This window comes from Triticum dicoccoides, chromosome 2B (genome assembly GCF_002162155.2).
Source record: "Triticum dicoccoides isolate Atlit2015 ecotype Zavitan chromosome 2B, WEW_v2.0, whole genome shotgun sequence".
In the NCBI taxonomy this organism is placed as follows: domain Eukaryota; kingdom Viridiplantae; phylum Streptophyta; class Magnoliopsida; order Poales; family Poaceae; genus Triticum; species Triticum dicoccoides.
The window spans coordinates 601,961,721-601,988,822 of NC_041383.1; positions in this window are offsets into that span (position 1 = coordinate 601,961,721).

The window sequence follows — 27,102 nt, forward strand, 5'->3', positions numbered from 1 at the left end:
CTATATAAGCCTACGTACCCTAAAACCATCAAAAATAAAGATAGATTGGGAGTCCCGCCACCGCAAGCCTCTGTAGCCACCAAAAACCTCTCGGGAGTCCGTTCCAGCACCCTGCCGGAGGGGGAAGCCATCACCGGTGGCCATCTTCATCATCCCGACGCTCTCCATGACGAGGAGGGAGTAGTTCACCCTCGGGGCTGAGGGTATGTACCAGTAGCTATGTGTTTGATCTCTCTCTCTCGTGTTCTCTCTATGGCACGATCTTGATGAATCGCGAGCTTTGCTATTATAGTTGGATCTTATCATGTTTCTCCCCCTCTACTCTCTTGTGATGAATTGAGTTTCCCACTTGAAGTTATCTTATCAGATTGAGTCTTTATTTGAGAACACTTGATGTATGTCTTGCCGTGTTTATCTGTGGTGACAATGGGATATCACGTGCCACTTGATGTATGTTTTGGTGACCAACTTGCGGGTTCCGCCCAGGAACCTATGCATAGGGGTTGGCATACATTTTCTTGACTCTCCGGTAGAAACTTTGGGGCACTCTTTGAATTACTTTGTGTTGGTTGGATGAATCTGAGATTGTGTGATGCATATCGTATAATCATGCCCACGGATACTTTAGGTGACAATGGAGTATCTAGGTGACATTAGGGTTTTGGTTGATTTGTGTCTTAAGGTGTTATTCTAGTACGAACTCTTTAATAGATCGATCCGAAAGAATAACTTTGAGGTGGTTTCGTACCCTACCATAATCTCTACGTTTGTTCTCCGCTATTAGTGGCTTTGGAGTGACTCTTTGTTGCATGTTGAGGGATTGTTATATGATCTATCTATGTTATTATTGTTGAGAGAACTTGCACTAGTGAAAGTATGAACCCTAGGCCTTGTTTCCTATCATTGCAATACCGTTTACGCTCACTTTTATCACTTGCTACCTTGCTGTTTTTATAATTTCAGATTACAAATACCTTTATCTACCATCCATATTGCACTTGTATCACCATCTCTTCGCCGAACTAGTGCACCTATACAATTTACCATTGTATTGGGTGTGTTGGGGACACAAGAGACTCTTTGTTATTTAGTTGCAGGGTTGTTTGAGAGAGACCATCTTCATCCTACGCCTCCCACGGATTGATAAACCTTAGGTCATCCACTTGAGGGAAATTTGCTATTGTCCTACAAACCTGTGCACTTGCAGGCCCAACAACGTCTACAAGAAGAAGGTTGTGTAGTAGACATCAAGCTCTTTTCTGGCGCCATTGCCGGGGAGGTGAGTGCTTGAAGGTATATCTTTAGATCTTGCAATTGAATCTTTTTGTTTCTTGTTTTATCACTAGTTTAGTTTATAAAAGAAAACTACAAAAAATGGAGTTGAGTTTGTCTCATATGCTTCGTCTTTTTAATATCTTTCGTGAGTATGATGAAAAGGAAAATTGTGCTCAAGTGCTAGAAGAAGAAATCTATAGAATGTTTGATACTAAATCTTTGAATGATGAGCATGATTGCAATGTTGTTAGTATGAATTCCTTGAATATCCATGATGCTAATGATATGCAAAGCCACAAGCTTGGGGAAGCTATGTTTGATGAATATGATATGTTTAGTCCCCCCAGTTTTGATGAGAATATTTATTATGATGAAAGCATGCCTCCTATTTATGATGATTATATTGATGAAAGTGGGTTTGAAAGAGTTTCAACTTTAGAAAGTAGTGATCCCACTATTTTGGAGGATGTTGAATCTTATTGTGATGAACATGAAAGTGGATTTGGAAGAGTATCAACTTTATTTAGTGATGATTCCACTATTTCGGAAGAGGTTCCAATTGATTATGAGAACAAAGTTGCTATCTATGATGATTATCGTGATGACTTGTATGCTATTAAGAATAATGATAACCATGAAACTTGTCATCATGATTTTAGTTTTCAATTGGATTATGCCTCACATGATAATTATTTTGTTGAGTTTGCTCCCACTACTATTCGTGAGAAGAAATTTGCTTATGTGGAGAGTAGTAAATTTTCTATGCTTGTAGATCATGAAAAGAATGCTTTAGGTGCTGGTTATATTGTTGAATTCATTCATGATGCTACTGAAAATTATTATGAGGGAGGAACATATGCTTTTAGGAATTGCAATAATATCAAGTTTCTTCTCTATGTACTTAAAATTTTGAAGCTATGCTTGTTTTACCTTCCTATGGTAGTTGATTATTGTTCCCATAAGTTGTTTGCTCACAAAATCCCTATGGATAGGAAGTGGGTTAGGCTTAAATGTGCTAGTCATATTCTTCATGATGCTCTCTTTATGTTTCAATTCTTATCTTTTATGTGAGCATCATTGAAATCATCATGCCTAGCTAGGGGCTTTAAACGATAGCGCTTGTTGGGAGGCAACCCAATTTATTTTTGTTCCTTACTTTTTGTTCCTGTTTAGTAATAAATAATTCATCTAGCCTATGGTTAGATGTTCTTTTATGTTCTAATTAGTGTTTGTGCCAAGTAGGACCTCTGGGAAGACTTGGGTGAAGTTTATATGATCTTAGTGTAAAAAACAGAAACTTTTGCACTCACGAGAATAGCTGCCATTGTTTTACTGGAGAGTGCTTTTAGGTTGATTATTTTTGCAGATGATTAATAGACAAATTCCCCAGGTCCAGAAATTTATTTCAGAATTTTTTGAGTTCCAGAAGTATACATTTGATACAGATTAATACAGACTATTCTGTTTTTGACAGATTCTGTTTTCATTGTGTTATTTGCTTATTTTGATGAATCTATGGCTAGTATTAAGTGGTATGAACCATAGAGAAGTTAGAATACAGTAGATATTACACCAATATGAATTTAGAATGAGTTCATTACAGTACCAAAGTGGTGGTTTTGTTTTCTTATACTAACGGAGCTTACGAGTTTTGTTTTGAGTTTTGTGTGGTTGAAGTTTTCCAGTTTTGGGTAAGGATTCGATGGACTATGGAATAAGGAGTGGCAAGAGCCTAAGCTTGGGGATTCCCAAGGCACCCCAAGGTAATATTCAAGGACGACCAAGAGCCTAAGCTTGGGGATGCCCCGGAAGTCATCCCCTCTTTCGTCTTCGTTCATCGGTAACTTTACTTGGAGCTATATTTTTATTCACCACATGATATGTGTTTTGCTTGGAGCGTCATTTTATTTTGTTATTATTTGCTTGCTGTTAGTTAGAATAATGTTTTGCATCTTTATTTTCAATAAAAATGTCAAGGATAGCCTTTACCATGCTTATTTTGCTAGTATACATGATGCTGTTTGAAAACAGAAAGTTTACCGCTGTTGCAAAAATTCCCTAGAAAATTCAGAGAATGGTACAATTTTGAATCTTTCTGCATACTGAGCTATGAGAAATTTTCTACAGAGTAGTATTTTTCTCATATTTTTTGGAGTTAGGGAAGTATTGGTACTCTTGAATTCTTCACAGACTGTACTGTTTTGGCAGATTGCTGTTATGGTTGCATTGTTTGCATATGTTTGCTTGTTTAATGATTCTATTTGAGTATAGGAGTATTAAATATGCAGAGGCATTTAGTATGCAATGTTGAATAATAATTTTAGTGATTTGTTACAGTAGAAAATGACAAGGTTTTGCATTGGTTTACACTAACCTATCTCACGAGTTCTTGTTGAGTTTGGTGTAGATGAAGCTTTTGATAAAAAGAGAAACCATGGTATGAGAGGAATTAAGGAGACACAAAATTTCAAGCTTGGGGATGCCCAAGGCAGCCCAGATAATATTTCAAGAAGTGTCAAGCATCTAAGCTTGGGGATGCCCCGGTAGGCATCCCACCTTTCTTCTTCAACAACTATCGGTTAGTATCGGTGTAGCCAAAGTTTTTGCTTCTTCACATGAGTTGTGCTATCCTTGCAATGTCATTTTATTTTGCTTTTCTTGCTGTTTTAATACAATACCAAGATCTGAAATACTTTAATGAGAGAGAGTATTCATATAGCTACATAATTATCTAGCTACTCATTGATCTTCACTTATATCTTTTTGGAGGAGTTTTTCATTTACTCGTGTGCTTCACTTATATCCTATGAGTAAATGGTTGAATGAGTTGAATGTCATAAATCTGAGATTATATATGTCTCATTTGCTTATCCATGGGGAGTAATGACTTCACATCTAAGAAGTAGAGGTTGTAAATTTACTGACGGTTAGCGAGCATTGTATTAGTCATTTGAACAATTCATGAAAGAATATTTAAGGAAGAGAGATTTCACATATAAATATATTATCATAGACATCTTTTATAATTGTGAGCACTCATTAAGTATGACATGCTAAAGAGTTGATGTTGGACAAGGAAGACAACATAATGGGTTATGTTTTCTCACATCTCAGTTAAAGTATATTGTCATGGATCATTCAAACATGTTGAGCTTGCCTTTCCCCCTCATGCTAGCCAAAAATTCCTAGCACCAAGTAGAGATACTACTTGTGCTTCCAAATATCCTTAAACCCAGTTTTTGCCATGAGAGTCCACCATACCTACCTATGGATTGAGTAAGATCCTTCAAGTAAGTTGTCATCGGTGCAAGCAATAAAAATTGGTCTCTAAATATGCATGGCTTATTAGTGCGGAGAAAATAAGCTTTGTACGATCTTGTTATGGAAGCAATAAAAGCGAAGGACTGCATAATAAAGGTCCATATACAAGTGGCAATATAAAGTGACGTTCTTTCGCATTAAGATTTTGTGTATCCAACCCAAAAAGCGCATGACAACCTCTGCTTCCCTCTGCGAATGGCCTATCTTTTACTTTATGTTTTTTACTTTTATGCAAGAGTCAAGGTGATCTTCACCTTTCCCTTTTTCATTTTATCCTTTCGCAAGCACTTTGTGTTGGGGTGATCCTGATATATATATCCAATTGGATGTAGGTTAGCATGAACTATTATTGTTGACATCACCCAAAGGTGAATATGTTGGGAGGCAACACTATAAGCCCCTATCTTTCTCAGTGTCCGATTGAAACTCCATAACCATTAGTATTGTGTGAGTGTTAGCAATTGTAGAAGACTAAATGATAGTTGAGTATGTGGAGTTTGCTATTCCTAAAAATAAGGTGAATTGCAATTGTTTGATGACTAAGAATGAAGTTTGCTAGTTTTCAAGAATGTTTATGGTCTATGCTTTGACATGTGAATTGCTTGTTACTTTATCATGAAAAGTTTTATGAGATGAACTACTGTTATGACATATAATGATGCTAGTAAAGGTGATTGAAATTATCATTGATCAAACTTGTGCACCTCTAGCATTCACACTTCATAAATTCTTTCTTTTATCATTTACCTACTCGAGGACGAGTAGGAATTAAGCTTGGGGATGTTGATACGTCTCCAACGTATCTATAATTTATGAAGCATTATTCATGCTATATTATCATGTGTTTTGAATGATTACGGGCTTTATTATACACTTTTATATTACTTTTGGGACTAACCTATTAACTAGAGGCCCAGCCCATATTGTTGTTTTATTGCCTGTTTCAGTATTTCAAAGAAAAGGAATATCAAACGGAGTCCAAACGGAATGAAACCTTCGGCAACGTGATTTTTTCAAAGATTATCATCCTGGAGACTTGGAGTTCAGGTCAGAAGATTCCCGAGGACTCCATGAGATAGAAGGGTGCCCCCCCTACTGGGCGCGCCCCCTTGTCTCGTGGGCCCCTCGAGCACCTCTCGACCGACTTCTTTCGCCTATATAAGCCTGCGTACCCTAAAACCATCAAAAATCAAGATAGATCGGGAGTTCCGCCGCTGCAAGCCTCTGTAGCCACCAAAAACCTCTCGGGAGTCCGTTCCGGCACCCTGTCGGAGGGGGAACCCATCACTGTTGGCCATCTTCATCATCCCGACGCTCTCCATGACGAGGAAGGAGTAGTTCACCCTCGAGGCTGAGGGTATGTACCAGTAGCTATGTGTTTGATCTCTCTCTCTCGTGTTCTCTCTATGGCACGATCTTGATGTATCGCGAGCTTTGCTATTATAGTTGGATCTTATGATGTTTCTCCCCCTCTACTCTCTTGTGATGAATTGAGTTTCCCTCTTGAAGTTATCTTATTGGATTGAGTCTTTATTTGAGAACACTTGATGTATGTCTTGTCGTGTTTATTTGTGGTGACAATGGGATATCACGTGCCACTTGATGTATGTTTTGGTGACCGACTTGCGGGTTCCGCCCATGAACCTATGCATAGGGGTTGGCACACGTTTTCTTGACTCTCCGATAGAAACTTTGGGGCACTCTTTGAAGTACTTTGTGTTGGTTGGATGAATCTGAGATTGTGTGATGCATATCATATAATCATGCCCACGGATACTTGAGGTGACAATGGAGTATCTAGGTGACATTAGGGTTTTTGTTGATTTGTGTCTTAAGGTGTTATTCTAGTACGAACTCTTTAATAGATCGATCCGAAAGAAAAACTTTGAGGTGGTTTCGTACCCTACCATAATCTCTACGTTTGTTCTCCGCTATTAGTGGCTTTGGAGTGACTCATTGTTGCATGTTGAGGGATTGTTATATGATCTATCTATGTTATTATTGTTGAGAGAACTTGCACTAGTGAAAGTATGAACCCTAGGCCTTGTTTCCTATCATTGCAATACCGTTTACGCTCACTTTTATCACTTGCTACCTTGCTGTTTTTATAATTTCAGATTACAAATACCTTTATCTACCATCCATATTGCACTTGTATCACCATCTCTTCGCCGAACTAGTGCACCTATACAATTTACCATTGTATTGGGTGTGTTGGGGACACAAGAGACTCTTTGTTATTTGGTTGCAGGGTTGTTTGAGAGATAACATCTTCATCCTACGCCTCCCATGGATTGATAAACCTTAGGTCATCCACTTGAGGGAAATTTGCTACTGTCCTACAAACATGTGCCCTTGCAGGCCCAACAACGTCTACAAGAAGAAGGTTGTGTAGTAGACATCACACTTGTGTAGGATCTGTTCCTATTCATGCTCAGGTACACAACATCTAATAACACCATCTACTCCTTTATAAAGGTGTGGGTCATCCCAGAAGTAATGTCTTAAATCATAAAAGAACTTTTTCTTTTGCTAGTATGTGAAACTAGGTGGTATAAATTTAGCAACAATGTAATTAGCATAATCAGCAAACCATGGAGCAGTACAAGAAGCATTTATGACAGCTAATTGTTCATCAGGAAAGCTATCATCAATAGGTAGTGGGTCATCAAGAACATTCTCTAACATAGACAGGTTGTCTGCAACGGGGTTCTCAGCTCCCTTTCTATCAATAATATGCAAATCAAATTCTTGGAGCAGGGGAACCCATCTAATAAGTCTAGGTTTAGAATCTTTCTTTTCCATAAGATATTTGATAGCAGCATGATCAGTGTGAATAGTTGCTTTAGAATCAACAATATAAGGTCTGAACTTATCACAAGCAAATACAACTGCTAAGAATTCTTTTTCAGTGGTAGCATAATTTCTCTGGGCAGTGTCTAGAGTTTTACTAGCATATTGAATAACATTTAATTTCTTATCAACTCTTTGCCCTAGAACAACACCTACAGCATAATCACTAGCATCACACATAATTTCAAAGGGTAACTTCCAATCAGGTGGCTGAACAATAGGTGGAGTGATCAAAGCTTCTTAAGTTTTTCAAATGCTTCTGCACAATCATCATCGGAGACAAAAGGAATATCTTTTTGCAATAAATTAGTCAGAGGCCTAGAGATTTTAGAAAAGTCCTTAATGAACCTCCTATAAAAACCGGCATGACCAAGGAAACTTCTTATACCTTTTATGTCCTTGGGACATGGCAGCTTTTCAATAGCATCAACTTTAGCTTTATCAACTTCAGTACCTCTTTCAGAAATTTTATGCCCCAAGACAATGCCCTCATTAACCATAAAGTGGCACTTCTCCCAATTCAAGACAAGACTAGTGTCTTCACATCTCTGCAAAACTCGATCAAGGTTGCTCAAGCAATCATCAAAAGAGGATCCATAAACGGAGAAATCATCCATGAATACCTCACAAATCTTTTCACAAAAGTTAGAGAATATAGCCATCATACATCTTTGAAAGGTAGCAGGTGCATTACATAAACCAAAAGGCATATGTCTATAATCAAAAGTACCGAAAGGGAAAGTGAAAGTAGTCTTTGCTTGATCGTCCGCTGATACAGGTATTTGAGAGAAACCAGAATAACCATCTAGAAAGCAGAAATGTGTATGTTTGGATAGTCCTTCTAGCATTTGATCAATAAAAGGTAAAGGGTAATGATCTTTCTTAGTAGCTTTACTTAATTTGCGGAAATCAATTACCATCCTATAACCTGTAATAATTCTTTGCGGGATCAATTTATCTTTATCATTAGGAACAACAGTAATACCTCCCATCTTAGGGACGCAATGGACAGGACTTACCCACTCACTATTAGCAACGGGACAAATTATACCTGCCTCAAGGAGTTTTAGTATCTCCTTTCTTACCACTTCTTTCATCTTAGGATTTAGACATCGTTGATGATCTCTAACTGGTTTGGCATCTTCGTCCAATTTAATATTGTGTTGGCATAGAGTGGGACTAATGCCCTTAAGATCATCGAGAGTATATCCAATAGCAGAACGGTGCTTCTTCCGAGTTTTCAATAATCTATCCTCTTCTTGCTCTGAAAGGTTAGCACTAATAATAACAACATATATCTTCTTTTCATCAAGATAAGCATATTTAAGAGTATCAGGTAATGGTTTAAGCTCAAACACGGGATCACCCTTGGGTGGAGGGGGATCCCCTAGGATTTCAACAAGCAAGTTGTGTTTCAAAATAGGACGCTGTTTAAGGAACAATTCATCTATCTCCCTTCTTTTATTCATAAACATATCATTTTCATGGTCTAGCAAATATTGTTCTAAAGGATCAGTAGGAGGCATGGCAATAGAAGCAAGACCAATAATTTCATCCTTACTAGGCAATTCTTTATCATGGGGTTGTCTACGAAATTTAGCAAAATTAAACTCATGTGTCGTATTCCCAGACCAATAGTGACAACATCCTTTTCACAATCAATCCTAGCATTGACAGTATTCAAGAAGGGTCTACCAAATATAATGGGACAAAAACTATCTTGTGGGGAACCAAGAACAAGAAAATCAGCAGGATATTTAACTTTCCCACACAAGACTTCAACATTTCTAACAATCCCAAATGGTGAAATAGTATCTCTATTTGCAAGCTTAATAGTAACATCAATATCTTCTAACTCAGCAGGTGCAATATCATGCATAATTTCTTCATATAAGGAAATAGGTATTGCACTAGCACTAGCACCCATATCACGTAAGCCATGATAACAATGATCTCCTATTTTAACAGAGCTGACATGCATGCCTACAACAGGTCTATGTATCTTAGAATCGGGTCTAGCAATATTAGCAGCATGCCCATCAATATTATCAGCCAAGAGATCTTTAACCATAGCAATACTAGGTTCAACTTTAATTTGCTCAGGAGGTGTATATGTTCTAGTATTACTCTTACGAACAACGGTTGAAGCTTTAGCATGATCCTTTATCCTAACAGGGAAAGGTGGTTTCTCAACATAAGTAGTAGGAACAATAGGATCATTATAAGTGATAATCTTTTCTTCAACTGTAACAGGTGCAACTACTTTTACTTCAATGGGAGGATTATATTTAAACCACTTCTCCTTAGGGAGATCAACGTGAGTAGCAAAAGAGTCACAGAAAGAAGCTACTATCTCAGAGTCAAGTCCATATTTAGTGCTAAATCCACGAAAAGCATCGGTATCCATAAAAGACTTAACACAATCAAACTTAAGTGTCATACCTGACTACTTACCATCGTCGGAACCCCAATCTTCAGAATTGCATTTAGTTCTTTCCAATAAGTCCCACTTGAATTCAATAGTCTTCAGCATATAGGAACCAGCACAGGAAGTATTAAGCATGGTGTGATCATTGAGAGAAAGCCGAGCATAAATTTTTTGAATAATCATTTCTCTTGAGAGCTCATGATTGGGGCATGAATATAACATTGACTTAAGCCTCCCCCAAGCTTGAGCGATACTTTCTCCTTTGCGAGGCCAAAAATTATATATATAATTACGATCACGATAAACAAGATGCATAGGATAAAACTTCTGGTGAAATTCCAATTTCAATCGTTTATAGTCCCAAGATCCCGTATCATCACATAGCCTATACCATGTCAATGCATCTCCCTTCAAAGATAAAGGGAAGACCTTCCTCTTAATAACATCATCGGGTATACCTACAAGCTTAAATAATCCACAAACTTCATCCACATAGATAAGGTGTAAATCGGGATGCAATGTTCCATCTCCTTCAAAGGGATTAGCTAGCAGTTTCTCTATCATACCCGGAGGAATCTCAAAGTAAACATTTTCAATAGGTTCAGTAGGTTGAGGAGCAACTCTTTGCTCTACTGGTCGGGGCAAAGATTCCCCGAACAAGCCCCTCAAAGGATTAGTTTCCATAGAAACAAGTGACAGTAAATTTCAGCACACTATATAAATATTTCCTTACCAAGTTCCACTCACCAAAGGCGCTTCATTCCCCGGCAACGGTGCCAGAAAAGAGTCTTGATGACCCACAAGTATAGGGGATCTATCGTAGTCCTTTCAATAAGTAAGAGTGTCGAACCCAACGAGGAGCAGAAGGAAATGACAAGCAGTTTTCGGTAAGGTATTCTCTGCAAGCACTGAATTGTAGGTAACAGATAGTTTTGTGATAAGATAATTTGTTACGGGTAACAAGCAATGAAAGTAAATAAGGTGCAGCAAGGTAGCACAATTTTTTTTTGTAGCAAAGGACAAGCCTGGACAAATTCTTATAATGAGAAAAGCGCTCCCAAGGACACATGGGAATTATCGTCAAGCTAGTTTTCATCACGCTCATATGATTCACGTTCGTTACTTTGATAATTTGATATGTGGGTGGACTGGTGCTTGGGTGCTGTCCTTTCTTGGGCAAGCATCCCACTTATGATTAACCCCTATTGCAAGCATCCGCAACTACAAAAGAAGTATTAAGGTAAACCTAACCATAGCATGAAACTAGTGGATCAAAATCAGCCCCTTACGAAGCAAGGCATAAACTAGGGTTTAAGCTTCTGTCACTCTAGCAACCCATCATCTACTTATTACTTCCCAATGCCTTCCTCTAGGCCCAAATAATGGTGAAGTGTCATGTAGTCGACGTTCACAAAACACCACTAGAGGAGAGACAACATACATCTCATCAAAATATCGAACGAATACCAAATTCACATGACTACTAATAGCAAGTCTTCACCCATGTCCTTAGGAACAAATGTAACTACTCACAAAGCATATTCATGTTCATGATCTGAGGGGTATTAATATGCATTAAGGATCTGAACATATGATCTTCCACCAAATAAACCAACTAGCATCAACTACAAGGAGTAATCAACACTACTAGCAACCCACAGGTACCAATCTGAGGTTTTGGTACAAAGATTGGATGCAAGAGATGAACTAGGGTTTGAGAGGAGATGGTGCTGGTGAAGATGTTGATGGAGATTAACCCCCTCCCGATGAGAGGATCGTTGGTGATGACGATGGTGATGATTTCCCCCTCCCGGAGGGAAGTTTCCCCGTAGAACAGCTCCGCCGGAGACCTAGATTGGTTCCGCCAAGGTTCCGCCTCGTGGCGACGGAGTTTCGTCCCGTAAGCTTGCTTATGATTTTTTTTCCAGGGTAAAAGACTTCATATAGCAGAAGATGGGCACCGGAGGGCCACCAGGGGGCCCACGAGGCAGGGGGGTTATAACCCACAAGTATACGGGATAATTGTAGCCTCTTTCAATAAGTACGAGTGTCGAATCCAACGAGGAGCTAAAGGTAGAACAAATATTCTCTCAAGTCCTATTTGCCACTGATACGACTCTACGCACGCTTAGTGTTCGCTTTACCTAGAACAAGTATGAAACTAGATGTACTTTGTAGGTGTTGTTGGATAGATTTGCAAGATAATAAAGGGCACGTAAATAAAAGCTAGGAGTTGTTTAGATAAAGAAGCAATAAAGTAAATATAGTGAGTGTGGAAAAGTGGTGGTAGGAGTTGTGGAATTGGCCCTAAGCAATTGACTACTTTACTAGACCGATAATCACTATTGCAATTTTATTTGAGGGAGAGGCATAAGCTAACATACTTTCTCTTCTTGGATTATATGCACTTATGATTGGAACTCTAGCAAGCATCCGCAACTACTAAAGATCATTATGGTAAAACCCAACACTAGCATTAAAGTATCAGGTCCCCTTTATCCCATACGCAAACAACCTACTTACTCGGGTCTGTGCTTCTGTCACTCACGCCACCCACCATAAGCAAATCATGAACATATTGCAAACCCTACAGAGGGGATCCCTCACGCTTGAGCAACACGAAGAGCACAATAGGGCAGCACCAATAATAAAACATGCAACTCAAACCAATCATAGCAATTCATCAATCACCGATAGGACAACGAAAATCTACTCAGACATCATAGGATGGCAACACATCACTGGATAATAATATGAAGCATAAAGCACCATGTTCAAGTAGAGGGCACAGCGGGTTGCGGGAGAGTGGACCGCTGAATATAGATGGGGGAAGGTGATGGAGATGTTGGTGAAGATGACGGAGGTGTTGGTGAAGATCGCGGTGATGATGATGGCCCCCGGCAGTGCTCCGACGCCACCGGAAGCAAGGGGGAGAGAGCCCCCCTTCTTCTTCTTCTTCTTCCTTGACCTCCTCCCTAGATGGGAGAAGGGTTTCCCCTCTAGTCCTTGGATCCCATGGCATGGGAGGGGCGAGAACCCCTCTGAGATTGGATCTATCTCTCTATCTCTCTCTGTTTCTGCGTTCTTAGATTCTGCCCTTTCACCCTTTCTTTTATATCCGGAGGTCCGTAACTCCGATTGGGGTGAATCTTTCGCCCAGATTTTTCTCATAAAATTAGCTTTCTTGCGGTAAAAGAGGAGCGTCAACCGCCTTACGAGGGGCCCACAAGGGTCCAGGGCGCGCCCCCTGCCTTGTGGCCCCCTCGGGCACCGTCTCGCGTTGATTCTTCCTCCCAAAAATCACAAATATTCCAAAATAATTCTCCATCCGTTTTTATCCCATTTGGACTCCGTTTGATATTGGGTTTCTGCAAAACATAAAACATGCAACAAATAGGAACTGGCACTGGGCACTGGATCAATATGTTAGTCCCAAAAATAGTATAAAAAGTTGCCAAAAGTATATGAAAGTTGAATAATATTGGCATGGAACAATCAAAAATTATAGATACGACAGAGAAGTATCAGCATCCCCAAGCTTAATTATGCTCGTCCTCGAGTAGGTAAATGATAAAAAAGATAATTTTTTATGTGGAATGCTACCTAGCATAATCTTGATCATATGTCTAATCATGGCATGAATATTAAGACACGAGTGATTCAAAGCAATAGTCTATCATTTGACATAAAAACGATAATACTTCGAGCGTACTAATAAAGCAATCATGTCTTTTCAAAACAACATGGCCAAAGCAAGCTTATCCATACAAAATCATATAGTTTGGCCATGCTTCATTTTCGTCACACAAAATGCTCCCATCAAGCACAACCCCGATGACAAGCCGAGCAATTGGTTCATACTTTTTAACGCGCTTCAGCTTTTTCAACCCTCACACAATACATGAGCGCAAGCCATGGATATAGCACTACAGGTGGAATAGAATATGATGGTGGAGGTTATGTGGAGAATACAAAAAAGGGGAGAAAGTCTCATATCGAAGCAGCTAATCAACGGGCTATGGAGATGCCCATCAATTGATGTCAATGTGAGGAGTAGGGATTGCCATGCAATAGATGCCCTAGAGCTATAAGTATATGAAAGCTCAAACTGAAAACTAAGTGGGTGTGCATCCAACTTGCTTGCTCATGAAGACCTAGGGCATTTGAGGAGGCCCATCGTTGGAATATACAAGACAAGTTCTATAATGAAAAATTCCCACTAGTATATGAAAGTGACAACATAGGAGACTCTCTATATGAAGAACATGGTGCTACTTTGAAGCACAAGTGTGGTAAAAGGATAGTAACATTGCCCCTTTTCTTTTTCTTTTTTTTCTTTTTTTTTCTTTTTTTGGGTGGGCTTCTTTGGCCCCCTTTTTTCATTTAGGCTTCTTTGGCATCTCTTTTTCTTTTCTTTTTTCTTTCTTTTTTTTTCTTTCATGGGGCAATGCTCTATAATGATGATCATCACACTTTTATTTACTTACAACTCAATGTTACAACTCGATACTAGAACAAAGATATGACTCTATATGATTGCTTCCGGTGGTGTACCGGGATGTGCAATGATCTAGCGTATCAATGACATCAAAAACAGACAAGCCATGAAAACATCATGCTAGCTATCTTACGATCATGCAAAGCAATATGACAATAAATGCTCAAGTCATGTATATGATGATGATGGAAGTTGCATGGCAATATATCTCGGAATGGCTATGGAAATGCCATGATAGGTAGGTATGGTGGTTGTTTTGAGGAAGATATAAGGAGGCTTATGTGTGATAGAGCGTATCATATCACGAGGTTTGGATGCACGGGCGAAATTTGCACCAACTCTCAAGGTGAGAAAGGGCAATGCACGGTACCGAAGAGGCTAGCAAAGATGGAAAGGTAAAAGTGTGTATTATCCATGGACTCACATTAGTCATAAAGAACTCATATACTTATTGCAAAAGTTTATTAGACCTCGAAGCAAAGTACTACTACGCATGCCCCTAGGGGGGATAGATTGGTAGGAAAAGACCATCGCTCGCCCCCGACCGCCACTCATAAGGAAGACAATCAAAGAAAAACCTCATGCTTCAAATTTGTCACACAACGGTTACCATACGTGCATGCTATGGGACTTGCAAACCTCAACACAAGTGTCTCTACAATCCACAACCACCCACTAGCATGACTCTAATATCACCATCTTTATATCGCAAAACTATTGCAAGGAATCAAACATATCATATTCAGCGATCTACAAGTTTATGTAGGATTTTATGACTAACCATGTGAATGACCAATTTCTGTCATCTCTCTAAATAGATATAAGTGAAGCAAGAGAGTTTAATTCTTTCTACAAAAGATATGTCCATGCTCCAACAAATATAAGTGAAGCAAAAGAGCATTCTACAAATGGCGGTTTTCTATGTGAAGAGAAACAGGCAATCCAAACTTCAAATGATATAAGTGAAGCACATGAAGCATTCTATAAAGCCATACTCAAAAGATTCAAGTGAAGTGCAATGAGAATTCTATAAATAAACCAAGGACTATCTCATACCAGCATGGTGCATAAAATAAAAATGAAAACTAAATGCAAAAGACGCTCCAAGACTTGCACATATCGCATGAACGAAACGAATCTGAAAACATACCGATACTTGTTGAAGAAAGAGGGGATGCCTTCTGGGGCATCCCCAAGCTTAGACGCTTGTGTCTCCTTGAATATTTACTTGGGGAGCCTCGGGCATCCCCAACTTGAGCTCTTGTCTCTCTTCCTTTTCCTCATATCGAGACCTCCTCGATTAGACACTTCATCCACACAAAACTTCAACAGAAAACTCGATAAGATCCATTAATATAATAAAGCAAATCACTACTCTAAGTACTGTTGCAAACCAATTCATATTTTGTTTTTTCATTATAGCTATTTTAATATAGATTTTTCATGGCTTAATCCACTGATAGAAATTGATAGTTTCATCGAAACAAGCAAACTATGCATCAAAAACAGAATCTGTCATAAACAGAACAGTCTGTAGAAATCTGAACATTTCACATATTTATGGTACCCCAAAAATTCTACCAAAATTAGGAAAAATAAACAATTTGTACAGCAAGACATTTCTAAAGGAATCAGAACCATTTGACGTTCCAGTAAAAAATGTAAAATCACGCACTACAGCCAAAGTTTCTGTCCTGCACCGTACAAACCAACAAGCATTGTAAACATCCTAAAGGTAAACCTTGGCACATTATTTTTATAATACAATGGAATTGCACAAGGGGATAATTATTTTTGTTGAAAAGTTTATGTAATAAAGATTCACAAAGTTTCCGTGAGCATGAACAAAGTTCAAGGAACTCTCCCACTTCAACAATGCTTGTCTCTCTCACTTTCACTTTCCTTTTTGAAAAGTTTTGGGTTCCCCTCTTTATTTTTTTTGTTTTTAGACTATATAAAAGCACACAACAGAAATAAATGACTCTCTAAAACTTCCGGGTTGTCTCCCTGGCAGCACTTCCTTTAAAGCCATTAAGCTAGGCATATAGTGCTCAAGTAATGAATCCACCCGGATCCCAAGGTATATCAAAGCCAATTTTAATTGTTGTAATTTAGTAGTGAGCACAAAGTAACATATATCATGCAACAACGAAGTCTAACTCTCTTCCTATGCATCGGCATGTCATAAAAGAACAATTCATGCACACATAGTAAAGGCCAACGCAGAGTATAAGCAGTTTCTTGCAATTTCATTGTATGGGAAACATAGAGAGGTGGAGATATAGTTCCTCTCTCATAATAATTGCAAGTAGGAGCAGCAAGCACATGCATATCACATTCATCAAAATTATCATGTGCAACGGTAAAAGGCAACCCATCAATATAATCCTTAATAAGCACAAACTTCTCCGATATAGTGTAGTTTGGAGAATTCAAAAAGATAATAGGGCTATCACGCGTGGGTGCAATAGTAAAAATTTCATGTTTAACATAAGGAACTATAGCAAGTTCATCTCCATAAGCATAATTCATATTGGCATCTTGACCACAAGCATAACAAGCATCATCAAAAAGGGGTATTTCAAGAGAATCAACGGGATCATAACAATCATCATAGCAATCATCCTTCGGTAAGCACGAAGGGAAATTAAACAATGTATGAGTTGAAGAGTTACTCTCATTAGAAGGTGGGCACGGGTAGCTAATCCGCTCTTCCTCCTTTTGTTCTTCGCTCTCCTCATCATTTTTTTCATCCAATGAGCTCACAGTTTCATCAATTTCTTCTTCCATAGACTCCTACAAAATATTAGTCTCTTCTTGGACAGCGGAGGAGTCCTCAATATATAGTTTAACATAGGCATTAGAAGCATAATTATCATAACAATAATTAAGTATGGCAAAATTTTCAGATTTGTAGAGAGTAGCATCATACTTTTCAATCAAAGAAGCAATTTCATAAGTACCCTTAAAAGCAACAAATTCTTCAATTTATTGAACATCATAGTAATTATAAACACCCTTAGCATATGAAGATATGATTCCATTATCAATAAACTCACATTGGTAGGGAATGTGTTTCTTAGGGTTTTCAGAACAACAAGTAACATCATATATTTCACATAAATCCCAAGCATAGCATTGCAAACGATGAATTTGATCCAGTAAAAGTTTCCCTTTTTCAGATATATGGTGTCGCACATAACAAGCATGCTCATTTAAAGATTTGCCCTCAACTAAGCTAGTTGGGGTTTCAGCACGAGCACAAAGGGATCGAAGATGATCCAAGTAAAAATTTCAGGAGTGTGATAGATTTTGAGTGGTTCTTCAACCATTGGTTCAGTAGGTACAACTAATCTTTTTGGTATTTTGCGTTCCATATCCATAAGTAAAGATAGAGAACAACTTAGAATAGAAAATAAAAATTACTTAGTGATAAAGCAAACAAGCACACACGAGAATATTCACCCCACACTATGACTCCCTGGCAACGGCGCCAGAAAAAGGTCTTGATAACCCACAATTATAGGGGATAATTGTAGCCTCTTTCGATAAGTAAGAGTGTCGAACACAACGAGGAGCTAAAGGTAGAACAAATATTCTCTCAAGTCCTATCTGCCATTGATACGACTCTACGCACGCTTAGTGTTCGCTTTACCTAGAACAAGTATGAAACTAGAAGTACTTTGTAGGTGTTGTTGGATAGGTTTGCAAGATAATAAAGAGCACGTAAATAAAAGCTAGGGGCTGTTTAGATAAAGAAGCAATAAAGTAAATATAGAGAGTGTGGAAAAGTGGTGGTAGGAGTTGTGGAATTGTCCCTAAGCAATTGACTACTTTACTAGACCGATAATCACTATTGCAATTTTATTTGAGGGAGAGGCATAAGCTAACATACTTCCTCTTCTTGGATCATATGCACTTATAATTGGAACTCTAGCAAGCATCCGCAACTTCTAAAGATCATTAAGGTAAAACCCAGCCATAGCATTAAATTATCAAGTCCCCTTTATCCCATACGCAAACAACCTACTTACTCGGGTCTGTGCTTCTGTCACTCACGCCACCCACCATAAGAAAATCATGAACATATTGCAAACTCTACAGCGGGGATCCCTCACGCTTGCGCAACACAGAGAGCACCATAGGGCAGCACTAATAATAAAACATGCAACTCAAACCAATCATAGCAATTCATCAATCACCAATAGGACAACGAAAATCTACTCAGACATTATAGGATGGCAACACATCATTGGATAATAATATGAAGCATAAAGCACCATGTTCAAGTAGAGGGTACAACGGGTTGCGGGAGAGTGGACCGCTGAATATAGATGGGGGAAGGTGATGGAGATGTTGGTGAAGATGATGGAGGTGTTGGTGAAGATCGCGGTGATGATGATGGCCCCCGGCAGCGCTCCGGCGCCACCGGAAGCAAGGTGGAGAGAGCCCCCCTTCTTCTTCTTCTTCCTTGACCTCCTCCCTAGATGGGAGAAGGGTTTCCCCTCTGGTCCTTGGCTCCCATGGCATGGGAGGGGCGAGAACCCCTCCGAGATTGGATCTATCTCTCTATCTCTCTCTGTTTGTGCATTCTAAGATTCTACCCTTTCACCGTTTCTTTTATATCCGGAGATCCGTAACTCCCATTGGGGTGAATCTTTCACCCAAAATTTTCTCATAAAATTAGCTTTCTTGTGGCAAAAGAAGAGCGTCAACCGCCTTACGAGGGGCCCACGAGGGTTCAGGGCGCCTGCCCTCGGGGCGCGCCCCCCTGCCTCGTGGCCCCCTCGGGCACCGTCTCGCGTTGATTCTTCCTCCCAAAATCACAAATATTCCAAAACAATTCTCCGTCCATTTTTATCCCGTTTGGACTCTGTTTGATATTGGGTTTCTGCGAAACATAAAACATGCAACAAACAGGAACTGGCACTGGGCACTGGATCAATATGTTAGTCCCAAAAATAGTATAAAAAGTTGCGAAAAGTATATGAAAGTTGAATAATATTGGCATGGAACAATCAAAAATTATAGATACAACAGAGACCTATCAGGGGGCACGCCCAGTAGGGGTGGGCGCGCCCCCCACCCTTGTGGCCAGGGTGTGGGCCCCCTCTGGTACTTCTTTCACTCAATAATTCTTATTAATTCCAAAAATGGCTTTCATGGAGTTTCAGGACTTTGGAAGCTATCAGAATAGGTTTCCAATATTTGCTCCTTTTCTAGCCCAGAATCCCAGCTGCCGGCATTCTCCCTCTTTATGTTAAACCTTGTAAAATAAGATAGAATAGCCATAAGTATTGTGACATTACGTGTAATAACAGCCCAAAATGCAATAAATATCGATATAAAAGCAGGATGCAAAATGGACGTATCAATATGAAAGAATCAATGTCAGCATAAGGATTTGGTATATGAGCAAAAACCTGCTAGAATTTGGGAAATGTGAAGCAAGCCACCCAGAGTAAGGTAAGCAAAACATGTGAAAATCAAGGGGAACAACATATAAAGGAAATGGATTCCCGAGTTGGAAATGGTGTCCCCAAGTCATACTTTTTCCCAGAGCAACCAAGTATCGAGGACAAGATTTCTTTAAGGCGCATAGGTTTGTAACATCCTGGTTTTTGGCCCTTTCTTTTTCTTTTTAATTTAGTTGGTTTTTGCTCTGATTTTCTTTTTTGAGTGGTTCTGTGGACTTGAAACCTGGGAGCCCATCATTTCTTCTCCTCCCAAGTGGCTCATCATTCACAAATCTTTCCCAAGATCATGTCATCTCCATTTTATCTCAGCCCCAAAATTCTTTTCCTTTGAATATTCCTTTTTCAATTGAAGGAATTGTCTTGTTTGGCCTAGGTTGCGAAGCAACCTATATTTCTATCATCCACAAAATTCCAAAAAAAACTCATATTTTTTTTGGATCATATATGCCCCAAATATGTCCAAAATTTTCTCTCCTATCTCAAAAATAATTCTCCAATGTTCATTCTCCATTTCTGTCTAGAGTGGTCTTCTGTGAAGGAAGTGCCACCTATCTTTTCCTAATTGCTCCCAAACTTTCTGGGCATGATTTTACATCCAAATAATTGTCTCATGCCAAAACCCAGCTCCATTCGCCTAGTGAATCTTCCTCAGCAATTTTTCAAAGTTTCTGTCAGAAGGAAGCCTTTGTGAAGGAAGTACTAGCTAGGGTTATCATATTAAGTTGAAATTTTGCATGCCTCTTCATGTGCTATATTATCACACTCCTCCAATTTTGAGCTCCATACAATAAACTGTGTGAGCACACCGTCAAATATTTGTTTCAAGCAATATTTTTAGATTGTGAAGCAAGTATATTTTATGTTGCTTCATTAACTCTGAAAAATTACCAAATCATGCTTATACCCAAATAACTTCTCTCCACCAAATTTGGGATCATTTCCTTAAGCCAATTTATCTTCAATATTATTCCAAGTTTCTGGACAGACAGGATGTCTGTGAAGGAAGTATCATTTTGGCAAGTCCATTTGGTATGAATTTTTTTATAGCATCTTCATATGTCCATATCATGAGGCTTTGATAAGTTTCATCTCATTTCAACACTCCATGTGAGTGCACCATCCAATTCTCTTTTCTGGACCAATATGGCAATTGCAAAGCAACCGTGTTAAGTTTTGGTCCATTTCTTCTCAAATTGCACAGGATGATAGTCCTTCCTAACCTAAGCATCCCAGACATGAAGTTTGGCTCCTTCCTCTTGTTTGTTGATCATAGGTGTGCAGCCATGTTTGCTACAGCAAACTTTCATTGATGCCTCACTTAGCTACAAGCCTCTTATCTCGAGCTTTCACCTCCAACGGTCCACCTGATTCAAGGACTACACGCTAGACATCGAGTGCCACCCCATCTAGTCTTTTCTTTCCATGCCAGGCGGTGACCACGTGGATTTTCACCTCTGCTCACCCTCTAGCTGCAGAGGACGCCCTCTGTGCGTCAGGTCTCGTCGGCCCGTGGTTTCCCGGCTATGTTCGTGCATCTGGTGTTGCTGACCTGACTCCCCCTTCCTCTCCCAACGCTCTCATGTCCCCTGCCGCTCCTGTAGCTGCCTCATAAGCACTCGTCGCCGTGTGCCCACGGGCGCACTGTGGCCGACATATCTCTGTTCGCTGCCGCACCTTCTTCCCTGCTCCGCCCGTGCTCGCTCGTCCCTAGTATCACGGGAGTCTTCCCGCGGCTCACTCCTGTCGCCTACCGTCGAGCTCGCTTGCGTGCCCACGCGTCTGCGACTCCGACCACGCGTCCGCGGCGGCAGCCAGCGTGACACCTCATCCCCCAGCTATATAAGTTGCCATGGCCTCGGCTCCCCTCACCATTCGGCCTTCCTCACTCCCTCGGTCCTCCCTGACCTCTCAATCCATCGCCGGAGCTCTTCCTCACCGCGATCGGCCATCACGGCCGCCGCCTCTGCCCGCTTAAATTCTGGCAACCCCGATTCTTTTCCTCCATTCCACCACCACCCCAGCATCTCTCCCCCTCCTCCGGTGGCCTCTGTCCGTGAACCCATCACTGGCCATCGGCATCGTCTGCCATAACATTGGCCTCGTGCGCTCCTGCATTCCCCAGCAAGCGTGTGGTGCCCTGATATGTCTCAGTCGTATCTATAATTTTTTATTGTTCCATGCCAATATTCTACAACTTTCATATACTTTTGGCAACATTTTATACTATTTTTGGGACTAACATATTGATCCAGTGCCCAGTGCCAGTTCCTGTTTGTTGCATATTTTATGTTTTGCACAAACCCCATATCAAACGGAGTCCAAACGGGATAAAACGGACGGAGAATATTTTTGGAATATTTGTGATTTTTGGGAAGAAGAATCAACGCGAGACGGTGCCCGAGGGGGCCACGAGGCAGGGGGCGCACCCCAGGGGGGCAGGCGCGCCCCTGACCCTCGTGGGCACCCCGTAAGGCGGTTGACGCTCTTCTTTTGCCGCAAGAAGGCTAATTTTTGGAGAAAAATCTGGGTGAAGGTTTCAACCCAATCGGAGTTACGGATCTCCGGATATATAAGAAATGGTGAAAGGGCAGAATCTGGAAATGCAGAAACAGAGAGATACAGAGAGACAAATCCAATATCGGAGGGGCTCTCGCCCCTCCCATGCCATGGGAGCCAAGGACTAGAGGGGAAACCCTTCTCCCATCTAGGGAGAAGGTCAAGGAAGAAGAATAAGAAGGGGGGCTCTATCCCCCTTGCTTCCAGTGGCGCCGGAACGCCGCCGGGGGCCATCATCATCACCGCGATCTACACCAACACCTCCGCCATCTTCACCAACATCTCCATCACCTTCCCCCATCTATATACAGTGGTCCACTCTCCCGCAACCCATTGTACCCTCTACTTGAACATGGTGCTTTATGCTTCATATTATTATCCAATGATGTGTTCCCATCCTATGATGTCTGAGTAGATTTTCATTGTCCTAGCGGTGATTGATGAATTGCTATGATTGGTTTAATTTTCTTGTGTTTATGTTGCTGTCCTATTGTGCCCTCCGTGTCACGCAAGCGTGAGGGGTTCCCGTTGTAGGTTGTTGCAATATGTTCATGATTTGCTTATAGTGGGTTGCTTGAGTGACAGAAGCATAAACCCGAGTAAGGGGGTTGTGGCGTATGGGATAAAGGGGACTTGATGCTTTAATGCTATGGTTGGGTTTTACCTTAATGATCTTTAGTAGTTGCGGATGCTTGCTAGAGTTCCAATCATAAGTGCATATGATCCAAGAAGAGAAAGTATGTTAGCTTATGCCTCTCCCACATAAAACTTGCTATCGGTCTAGTAAAGTAGCCAATTGCTTAGGGACAATTTCACAACTCCTACCACCACTTTTACACACTTGCTATATTTACTTTATTGCTTCTTTATCTAAACAGCCCCTACTTTTTATTGACGTGCTCTTTATTATCTTGCTATCCTATCCAACAACACCTACAAAGTACTTCTAGTTTCATAGTTGTTCTAGTTAAAGCGAACGTTAAGTGTGCGTAGAGTTGTATCGGTGGTCGATAGAACTTGAGGGAATATTTGTTCTACCTTTAGCTCCTCATTGGGTTCAACACTCTTACTTATCGAAAGAGGCTACAATTGATCCCCTACACTTGTGGGTTATCAAGACCTTTTTCTAGCGCCGTTGCCGGGGAGTCATAGCGTGGGGTGAATATCCTCGTGTGTGCTTGCTTGCTTTATCACTAAGTAATTTTTATTTGTTGTTCTAAGTTGTTCTTTATCTTTAGTTATGGATATGGAACACGAAATACCAAAAAAGTTAGGTGTGCTTGCTACTCATGGAGATGGGGAACCTCCTAAAACCCTCGATGTTGGTTATGTGAAAAATATAATGTACTACTTTGATAATCCTGAGAAAACCCCATTCAATTATGTTATGGGAGACACGTTGGATCAACATGAATACTTTAGGGATTATCGCTTGACACAAAATGGGGAACTATTATGGGATCAAATTCATATGTTGCATTGGTATGCTCGGGAACTATGCTTGAGATATGATTATACTTGGTTCTCTAGGATGAAGGCTCCACATCTTCCCTTTTCATGCAAATTTAATGATGATAAAACCTTGGCTTCTTATGCTAATGGTATATATGATTACTATGATGTGGAACAAATAGAAGAATTCGTTGCTTTTATGGGTGCTTATGAAATTGAATCTTTGTTTAAAGAGTGTGAAAATCTTGATGATGCTATTTACAGACCTGAAAACTTTGCTATACTTAAATATTGCTATGAGAACTATGAATTCAATTCTGATATTGATGCACTTATTGAGGAAGTCTCCGCTGTCCAAGAAGAGACTAATATTTTGCAGGAGTCTATGGAAGAAGAAATTAATGAAATTGTGATCTCATTGGATGAAAAAGATGATGAGGAGAGCGAAGAACAAAAGGAGGAAGAGCGGATTAGCTACCGGTGCTCACCTTCTAATGAGAGTAACTCTTCAACTCATACATTGTTTAATTCCCCTTCGTGCTTACCGAAGGATGATTGCCATGATGATTGTTATGATCCCGTTGATTCTTTTGAAATATCCCTTTTTGATGATGCTTGCTATGCTTGTGGCCAAGATTCCAATATGAATTATGCTTATGGAGATGAACTTGCTATAGTTCCTTATGTTAAACATGAAAATGTTGCCATTACACCCACGCATGATAGTCCTATTATCTTTTTGAATTCTCCAAACTACACTATTTCGGAGAAGTTTGTGCTTATTAAGGATTATATTGATGGGTTGCTTTTTACTACTACTCATGATGATTTTGATAGATATAATATGCATGTGCTTGTTGCTCCTACTTGAAATTATTATGAGAGAGGAACTATATCTCCACCTCTCTATGTTTCCAATATGATAAAATTGCAAGAAACTGTTTATACTATGCATTGGCCTTTACTTGGTGTGCATGAATTGTTCTTTTATGACATTCCAATGCATATGAAGAGAGTTCGACTTCGTTGTTGCATGATATATGTTACTTTTTGCTCACTACTAAACCACAAATCATTGTTAATTAAAATTGGCTTTGATATACCTTGGGATCCGGGTGGATTCATTACTTGAGCACTATATGCCTAGCTTAATGGCTTTAAAGAAAGCGCTGCCAGGGAGACAACCCGGAGTTTTAGAGAGTCGTTTATTTCTATTGAGTGCTTTTATTTAGTTTTAAAACAAAAAAATAAAGAGGGGAACCCAAAACTTTTCAAAAAGGAAAGTGAAAGTGAGAAAGACAAGCATTGCTGAAGTGGGAGAGCTCCTTGAACTTAGTTCATGCTCACACAAACTTTGTGAATCTTAATTACAGAAAATTTTCACCAAAAATAATCCCCTTGTACAATTCCATTGTATTATAAAAATAATGTGCCAAGGTTTGCCTTTAGGATGTTTACAATGCTTGTTGGTTTGTAGGGTGCAGGACAGAAACTTTGGCTGTAGTGCGTGATTTTACATCTTTTACTGGAACATCAACCGGTGCTGATTCTTTTTGTAATGTCTTGCTATAAAATTTATTTATTTTTCCTAATTTTTGTAGAATTTATGGGGTACCAGAAGTATCATGAATGTTCAGACTGCTACAGATTGTTCTGTTTTTGACAGATTCTGTTTTTGATGCATAGTTTGCTTGTTTCGATGAAACTATCAATTTCTATCAGTGGATTAAGCCATGAAAAATCTATATTACAGTAGACACAATGCAAAAACAAAATATTAGTTGGTTTGCAACAGTACTTAGAGTAGTGATTTGCTTTATTATACTAACGGATCTTACCGAGTTTTCTGTTGAAGTTTTGTGTGGATGAAGTGTTTGATCGAGGAGGTCTCGATATGAGGAAAAGGAAGAGAGGCAAGAGCTCAAGATTGGGGATGCCCAAGGCACCCCAAGTAAATATTCAAGGAGGCTCAAGCGTCTAAGCTTGGGGATTCCCCGGAAGGCATCCCCTCTTTCTTCAACAAGTATCGGTATGTTTTCGGATTCATTTCGTTCATGCGACATGTGCAAGTCTTGGAGCGTCTTTTGCATTTAGTTTTCACTTTTCTTTTATGCACCATGCTGGTATGAGATAGTCCTTGGTTTATTTATAGAATTCTCATTGCACTTCACTTAAATCTTTTGAGTGTGGCTTTATAGAATGCTTCATGTGCTTCACTTATATCATTTGAAGTTTGGATTGCTTGTTTCTCTTCACATAGAAAACCGCCATTTGTAGAATGCTCTTTTGCTTCACTTATATTTGTTAGAGCATGGGCATATCTTTTGTAGAAAGAATTAAACTCTCTTGCTTCACTTATATCTATTTAGAGAGATGACAGGAATTGGTCATTCACATGGTTAGTCATAAAATCCTACATAAACTTGTAGATCGCTGAATATGATATGCTTGATTCCTTGCAATAGTTTTGCGATATAAATATGGTGATATTAGAGTCATGCTAGTGGGTAGTTGTGTATTGTAGAAATACTTGTGTTGAAGTTTGTGATTCCCGTAGCATGCACGTATCGTGAACCGTTGTGTAATGAAGTTGGAGCATGAGATATTTATTGATTGTCTTCCTTATGAGTAACGGTCGGGGATGAGCAATGGTCTTTTCCTATCAATATATCCCCCTAGGAGCATGCACGTAGTACTTTGTTTTGATGACTAATAGATTTCTGCAATAAGTATGTGAGTTCTTTATGACTAATGTTGATTCCATGGATTATACACACTCTCACCCTTCCATCATTGCTAGCCTCTTCGGTACCATGCATTTCCCTTTCTCACCTCGAGAGTTGGTGCAAACTTCGCCGGTGCATCCAAACCCCATGATATGATACGCTCTATCACACATAAGCCTCCTTATATCTTCCTCAAAACAGCCACCATACCTACCTATCATGGCATTTCCATAGCCATTCTGAGATATATTGCCATGCAACTTCCATCATCATCATATACATGACTTGAGCATTCATTGTCATATTGCCTTGCATGATCGTAAGATAGCTAGCATGATGTTTCCATGGCTTGTCCGTTTTTTGATATCTTTGCTATGCTAGATCATTGCACATCCCGGTACACCGCCAGAGACATCCATATAGAGTCATATCTTTGTTCTAGCATCGAGTTGTAATATTGAGTTGTAAGTAAATAAAAGTGTGATGATCGTCATTATAGAGCATTGCCCTATATAT